This window comes from Frankliniella occidentalis, unplaced genomic scaffold (genome assembly GCF_000697945.3).
Source record: "Frankliniella occidentalis isolate FOCC.00 unplaced genomic scaffold, Focc_3.1 Scaffold140, whole genome shotgun sequence".
In the NCBI taxonomy this organism is placed as follows: Eukaryota; Metazoa; Arthropoda; class Insecta; order Thysanoptera; family Thripidae; genus Frankliniella; species Frankliniella occidentalis.
Window position 1 is genome coordinate 578,371 of NW_026267267.1, and position 7,127 is coordinate 585,497.

Here is a 7,127-nt window from a genome sequence, read left to right on the forward strand (position 1 = left end):
ATCACATGACGCTATGAGGCCGTGGGCCCGGGGGTCTCGTGGAGCTGGCGGGGTGCTGCTCGCCGTGACGCCGGCCATCCGTCACCGCCCCTAGTGTGCAGCCCGCCGCACCGCACGACTCCGAGCCCAGCCTTGGCGGCCTGCACTTGCGGTTGGGACACGTTTGCGGTGACGATCCACTCACATTACCAACGAGGACTATCGGATAATCGTGCTCGGCGAAAAAATAAAAATTAAATTAAACCGAGTTATTTTCCCGCGCTTTGCCAATCCGAGCCCCGCCTTCTAATAAGCGAGTTTGTCTTCGGCGGCGCCTTATTTGCGGCGCCTTATACCGCTTTGCCTTTTCCGCATCGCTGACTTGGTTAGCTAGCGGCAGGTTGCCCAAACAGATCGGCAGTCTTACTTGAGTTATCTCGCGGCGTGGGTGTCGCTGACTCCGCGGGGTATAATGCAGGGCTGTTGCAACGCGGCGCCTGGCGAGGACAGCGACAGCATCCCGGCCGAGGCGGTGATCATCCCCGCCGACTGCGCTCGACCTGAAACGATAACTGACAGATGTCAGTGCATCTCTCTGCAGATGAGAAAAATAAAAGCCGGAGCCGCGCAGACGGAGTAGGCACGCAGGCACGCTCGCTCCTCCACACAGCCTTGAGGAATGAAGGAAACGCTCCAAGCAATTAGCGGCCTTTTTCTAACCAGGAGGTGACATGCGGTGTAAAGCCGATTTCGCACTTTTTCTACCTACCTTGCGCACAATATTCCTATTGCAATTAGTCACGATGAGTAATTGCAAGCTCCCAGGAGGTCTGCAGCAGCAGCAGGCAGTAGGAGCGCGTGACCCTCCTCCCCTCCTCGGGGGGTGCCGGGGGTGGTGGCCGGAGCAGCAGCCCCGACGACGACGCCGTCGAATCAATTCCCACATCACCTGCGCGCCAGCCAGCTCGGCCGGCTCCTTTCTCCATAGACAGGCTGGGGTGACCGGCGGCGACCCTCGCCTGCTCTTGCTCGCCGGCCGCGCCTGCTTTGCTTACGCCATTACCATAATGAGAACAGATGATTGCAACACATCGGAGCGTCGTTTCGACGCTCAATAAGCGGCTGGCGTTATCGGCGCCGAGGTGTCGCGTCGCCTCCTTCTGACGGGCGGTACAGGCGCGTCACCTTGAGCGAGTAGAGCGCAGCAACAGGCGAGCGGGGCGCGCGCCCCTCTGAGACAACGAACGCACGGAGAGCTAGGCCATTTCCAAGCGTGTTCTCGGAGCGAAAGTAACGGCATTACATGGAAGTACGTACGGCGTTGGCGCCGCGACACGCAATCACTATTGATAATGGGGCGGTCACGATCAAAATTAAGCGGCGGCGCAGGGCTGCTGCTTGGGCCCGACATGATCGACCTCCTAATTTGTTTCAAAAGTCTCTGGCAGCGGGCCGCGGCGCTATGGTGGTGGTGAGGGTCACTCGCTGGTCATTCGGTGCGCGTGTTGCCAGGGTGCCTGGGAGGGACAGAAATGAAAGGCAAGTGTTTGCTGATGAAGATACAGTAGATAGGTAATGAGCTGAGAAAATGTTGCAAGCTAAATCTCGTTAGGCTTAGAGTTTCCAAGACCACAGCATCAGCAAAATGCCACAAATATCGCCACGATAAAAACAAAGCTCATACTTACCACAGGCGATGGTGGAGTGTGGTTGGTGGTGGTGGTGTCATCATTGTTGTGATCTGCCCTCTAGGCATTGTATTCAACGCTATGTTTTATTACTCCATATGTTGGATTTTAATTGATTTCAAACGATGCGTAGTGGAAATCCATTGGCACCAAGGTGTCCTTACAGCTGAGATTTTTCTGCACAGTTGCACACAATTTTGAAGTTTTCGTAGTCAAAGTGGAGCGCAGCAGGTGAGAAGGGGAATCTGTAACAACGAAAACAATAAAATGAGCGACACAATACAGAGAACTCTGAGTCACGGTCACGTTCGGGATCCCAGGCAGATCAGCCTGCACTGCCCCTCCACGCCCCACCCCGTCCACATCTAGAAATGTCAGTCCTATCACGGTAGAGTAGCCACACCTGCGCCGCCACCGCTCCGTGGCCTGGGGCCCAATTTAGAATGTTATCGCGGCACGCCAACAACAAGGCTCCACGGCTGTCTCACGCACTAGAGCGGGGGAGGCAAACCAGGCACGGAAGCTGCGGTGGAGTTGGCGGGGGGTGACGCGGTGAGGTGCGGTGGGGTGAGGTGAGGCACCCCGCCCGTCACCCCGCCACGCCCCGGCCGCGACCCGGACGCCCTGATGCCCCACCCCGCCCCGCCACCCCTCACTGGCCAGCCCGGCAGGACTAGACGCGGAAGCGGCCGTCGGACAGCCGCACGCCACGACAGACCACTCTGCCGCTACAACAAGCAGCAGCCCTCCAAAGCCCCCGCCCCGCCCCGCCGCCACCAGTATCGCGCGGTGGGTGGAGCAGAGACGAGAGTGCATTCCTTTTCGCGACCTCGGATCAACACACGACTCTCCAGAGCAGCTCGCCGCGACTAGACCTGGTCTCCGCTCCCCCACATGCGCACGCACACACTACCGCGCTTACGCGTCGCGACGCAGCAATGCGAGGAACGCGCCGCAGCGGGGGTGGTCCAGTCCGATCGTGTGGCGCGGAGGAATGTGTCCCGGCGCGCACCCCCCCGCGACCTCCCGCGGAGGCGTCGTCCCGAACCAGAAGTTGTGTCTTTTTCGCGTAGTCATTAGATAAGATCGCACAAGGCGTGGCGGCGTCGTCGGGCGGCGCGGCCCGCGTGGGTCGGCGGTGGCACACGCTTAGCGACGACATGCGAGGGGCGTGGCGGGGCGTGGCGGGGTCAGGGCCGTGGCGTGCTGCTCTGCGCCGGTGCGCTACGGGGCGGGGCGGGGCGGGGCCGCGGGCCCTGACACCCAGGGTCGACCAATCGGTCCGAACGAGCGGGCGCCCCGTTTAGCGGCGGCAGGGCCGAGCAGGGCCTCCCGGTCCAAACACTCGCACAGTCTCTCTCACACACATGCCGTGTGTTCCGGGGGCCGCCCCGCCCCGCCCCGCCCCGCCCACGCACGTTCCAGACCGCCATTAATTAGTCGTCAGCCCGCCCGCCCGTTCGTTCGCCCAAAAATGATTTTTCCCAAAGGCGGCGACCGAGAGGGAAGTCCTTGGATTGGCTGGGCCGTGCCGGGCCGGGCCGGCTGGGCGGGGTGTCCCGGGGGTGTCCTCCACGCTATCGCGTCCCCATCGCCTGGACCCGCCGTTGTTATTGTGGGACCGGGCTGAGCAGCGTCCCGCCCCGACTGACCCCAGCGTAGCATTGGGGGAAGCAGACAGCGAGCAGCGCCACGGCGAGGCGGGAAGGCGAGCAAGGCGGAGGTGTAATTTTGCTTCCCCTCTAAACAGGATACACATGTCTCTATATGTTTTGTAAGGAGCTGTAAAGTAAACAGTATGACCAGGTGACCGCCAGGCCGGCTCTTCGTCGGATTTTTATTCTTCACAGTGAGAGTGTCGCTAGCACAACTCGTGTGTTTGCACTGGAAGGAGCGCGACCAGGATGGTCCAGCCCCATCCTCCGCGGAGCGGGGCGGAGGCTGTGCAAGCACGAGCGCGCGTACGTACGTGCCCGTGCAGCTCCGCAGCGACTCTGGGCCGCCACTCACTCGGGGCAATGGGGGCCCGCCGGGGGGTTGAAACGGGCCGGGGCCAGGAAGGGAAGGCCAGTAGCACACACGCCACTTCCGACATGCTCTCTCTCCTCCCGCCGCCTAGAGTCCCCGCCGCCGGCCCGCCGAGCCACAGCTTGTTGCTCGCCGGGACGATACCCCGCGTCCTCGCGCCACACCGCGGCCGGCGTCGATCCGACGATACTCCTGGCGCGCGGAGCTACTCCGCGCACCATTTAGGCCCCTCCACGCCCCTGCGCTGCGGCGATACCCCTCCACTCCACTCCCAGTAAGTGTAGGTCGGGTGGCCTACCTGCGTGGCGCCAACGTCGAATGGGTTGCCTAGCACCCGAATGCTAGGCGTAGCGGGCACCTAGAAGAACGAGACCCCCTCCGCTTGGCGCGCGCGGCGAGGCGCAGCACACCGTCAGCGGCCCCTCTCGCTCGCTCGCTCTTTCTCTCTCGCTCCTCTTCAGCCGGTGGGCCGCTGGCCGCGCACCACCGCCGCCGGGCGAGCGGCAGTAGTGCAAAGGCTGGTCGACCGGCATCGAGACGAGTCGTGCCGATTGACAGAGCCGCGCCGCGCAGAGTCGGAGCCGAGCAACACAAACCTGGTTGTGGCCCGCACCGTCCTCAGTCTCGCCGAGACCGTAGCGCGTAGCGTAGCGAAGCTCGCGTGTCGGAGGGCAACAGCATCCTGACAGCCAGGACCCGCTGCTGCAGCTCACGCCGACGTGCATCTCGCCCAGGACGCCGCCTCCAGCTCCAGCATCCCAGTCCCCAACAGGTGAGCAGCTCCAGGCAGGCCCCGCAACACCCGCATGTCTGCTGGACACAATACCACATTGTATTTTGGCGCAAGGACTGCAAGAAGCTAATGGCGTAAGGATGGGGTTCACGCTGGAGCTTGAGACCCCCAGTGTAGTGCGCGTCCAGCCAGAGCCATTCCAGAGCACTCCAGCGGGCCGGGCCGGGCCGCGCCGGGCACCATCCTTGAGGTAGGCGAGGCACTCGGCGAGGCACCTGAGCAGCATGGCAAGCCTTTTGTCTCGCTGCGCTGCGCATCCGGAAGTAAAGTGCGGAGGATGCCAATGAGAGGGCCCCGAGCTCGGCCCCGCCAACCGCACCATTTCTCCAGAGACGCGCGGAGCGTTGTTCGCCTGCCGGAGAGGAAACAGAAAAAAATATTATTGCATGTAATTTATTATTTATTTTCTACTTTTTTTTTGATCGTCCTAGTGCCGTGGTCAGGTAGGCCCCGCGTGCACCGGCGACGCTCAGATTAGATGAGATTAAGGCCCATCCTTAAAATACATGAAAGCGTGAGCAGCCCTGACCCTCGAAAAACGCATCAAGTTCATGGCAGAGTTGTCACGTGACGCTGCGGGCGTTATGAAGCCAAACAATACGGCACACCACCACCACGCGCCACACGTCACAGTCACGTCAGGAACGCGCGCCGCGCCGCGCCACGCCCCGCACCTGCGCCGTTGTTTTCAACTGACCGTGTGCACCAGGACATTGAGTGCAGCGAGCCTCGGCACGTGTGCCCCTGCGGCCGCCGGCCCCGCCGCGCCACTTCCTATGTCACGCCCCGCACTCGCGAGCAGAGAGATGAGTTTATTAGCTCAATTCGTCAGCGTTAGCCGCGCGGCCGCGGGGCGCTTGCTCGCCGCACACTCGGTCAGCGAGTGTGTGCCGTGACTGCACGACAGTGCAGTTAAGGCTGATTGTTCCGCATTCATTATGCTTTATAACTGACAAAAATAACCTCACCACGGTATGACTGTAACGTTTCCATTTTACAAACAACCTGACGTTTTGGCTTTTAACGACTGCCTAACCAACGGTACATACTAACTACATACCAAATATAGTGAAAATTGTTTCCATCTTTGTTGAGATGGTCAGAGGGCATTGCAAGCAAAATTCGCGGTGGTTGGTAGGATGACGATCTCGTCTGTTAAACAAAGTAGTGCTCATGTTCAACCCTCGAACAAAAATGTGCATTTTCACGTGTTCGACTCCTATTTTAACACGTTCAGTGTAACTAATCATCTTGGGGATTGGAAAACTCAGCAAAGCGTGTCCACAGAATAGTCACGCCGCACTGAACTCGAGAACTTCCCTTCAATTGTAATTCTACGCACTCTGTGTGGTGTTTAACAGAGGAGTCGAACGCGTAAAAGTGCACAACTACCGAGTTCAAGACATTTAAGCACACAACCTGCAGTTGAACACTTTCAAGCGCACAACTCGCAGTTGCACGCTTTGTTTATCAGTGCAGGTACAGGGCGCGCAGGTCCTTCCTTTCCGCCCCCGCCCGCCCCTCTCTCTCTCTCTCTCTCTCCGGTCGCTTAACGGCTCGGTATCTAATCGGTGACCTGTTACGTGTGGACGATGATGACCTTGCCGCCGGCCGCAGAGCGGAGCCGAGCAGCGAGCCAAATATCCGCGCGCGGGGATATATCCGACCGATCACGTTTATCGGCGCACTAAATCGGGACCGGTGCGAAAAGGCACACGGCCGGCAGTCACAAAAGCGTCGCTGTTATTCTTCTGTCCGGTCGCCTCCGAGACGTTCCCCTGCAGCATGCATACCTGATGCCCACGCCAGTTTCTTCGCCCGCGCTGTTGACCCTGGTCGGGGACCGTTTTTCCCACCCGTGTTTACATTAACTAATAAACACCCCCGTCGTCGTCGCTAAGCGGATGCGCGATGCGAGTGCGAGAGAGAAAGAGAGAGGGAGAACAAACAAGCCCGGGCTCAGCCGACTCTCAACTTTCATCAACGTCATCGCGCGTTCGAAATTTGCGGTCGGCGAGAGTGCACCGCCCGCCCGGCCCGCCCGCTGCTCCACTCCGCAAGGCGAGCCCGCCCGGCCCGCCCGCAGGTTATTTGAGCGCGCTTGGAGCGCCTGGCTCGCCTCACCGCGCCCGTCCCAATCAGCTGATCGCGCAAGCGGCGCAAGCAGGAGGCTCATGGGGGTTATTTTGAAACGAATGAGGAAAAAACGGCGAACGGCGGAGGGAAAGACATTGCGAGGCGAGGTCTGAAAGGGAATATATACGTCGAGCCGGTGACAGGCGGGGCGGGGTGTGAGGCGGGGTGGCTAGGAGCGGGGCGCGGCGGGGCGGCTAGGAGCGCGGCGAGGTGCTCTCTCCCAAGGTCGCGCCGCCGACGCGCTGCTGCTGCTACCAGGCGGACCCCGCCGCGAACCGTGTAGCAGCGCGCAAGCGTTGGCGCCGCAATATCGAACAAAGAGCAGCAGAATCAGGACGGAGCGCCCCTCTCCCCGGTGGAGGAGAGAACGCCTCGCCACGCCACGCCGCGCCACTCCACCCTCCCTGTGGACACGTCCCGACGCGGCTCGGCCGGACACCATGCCGGCCTGATTGGCAGGTGGTCCACTCAGTGTCACGCGGCCCTGATCGAGGATGAACTTG

At 60.9% G+C, this 7,127-nt stretch overlaps 1 protein-coding gene and 1 long non-coding RNA gene across 3 annotated transcripts in view; one reads left to right on the forward strand and one right to left on the reverse strand.

The window, feature by feature from the left end:
* Window positions 1-405: 405 nt before the first annotated feature.
* LOC113213223 (uncharacterized) overlaps window positions 406-7,127 on the reverse strand; it is a 38,380-nt gene continuing 31,658 nt past the window's right edge. Inside the window, exons 5-9 of one of the 2 annotated variants that reach the window (XR_008011533.1) lie at window positions 4,704-4,840; window positions 3,994-4,505; window positions 1,668-1,912; window positions 749-1,496; window positions 412-551 (exon numbers count right to left, since the gene is read on the reverse strand). This is a non-coding gene — a long non-coding RNA (uncharacterized LOC113213223). Of the gene's footprint in view, window positions 552-748; window positions 1,497-1,667; window positions 1,913-3,993; window positions 4,841-7,127 lie in introns of both variants that reach the window. The other variant, XR_008011532.1, reaches the window with a different exon arrangement.
* The window catches only part of LOC113213243 (protein pinocchio), a 46,499-nt gene continuing 43,683 nt past the window's right edge, over window positions 4,312-7,127 (forward strand). The window contains exon 1 of the mRNA XM_052270821.1: window positions 4,312-4,467. The gene's annotated coding sequence lies outside the window, so the exon portion shown is untranslated. The remainder of the gene's footprint in view (window positions 4,468-7,127) is intronic.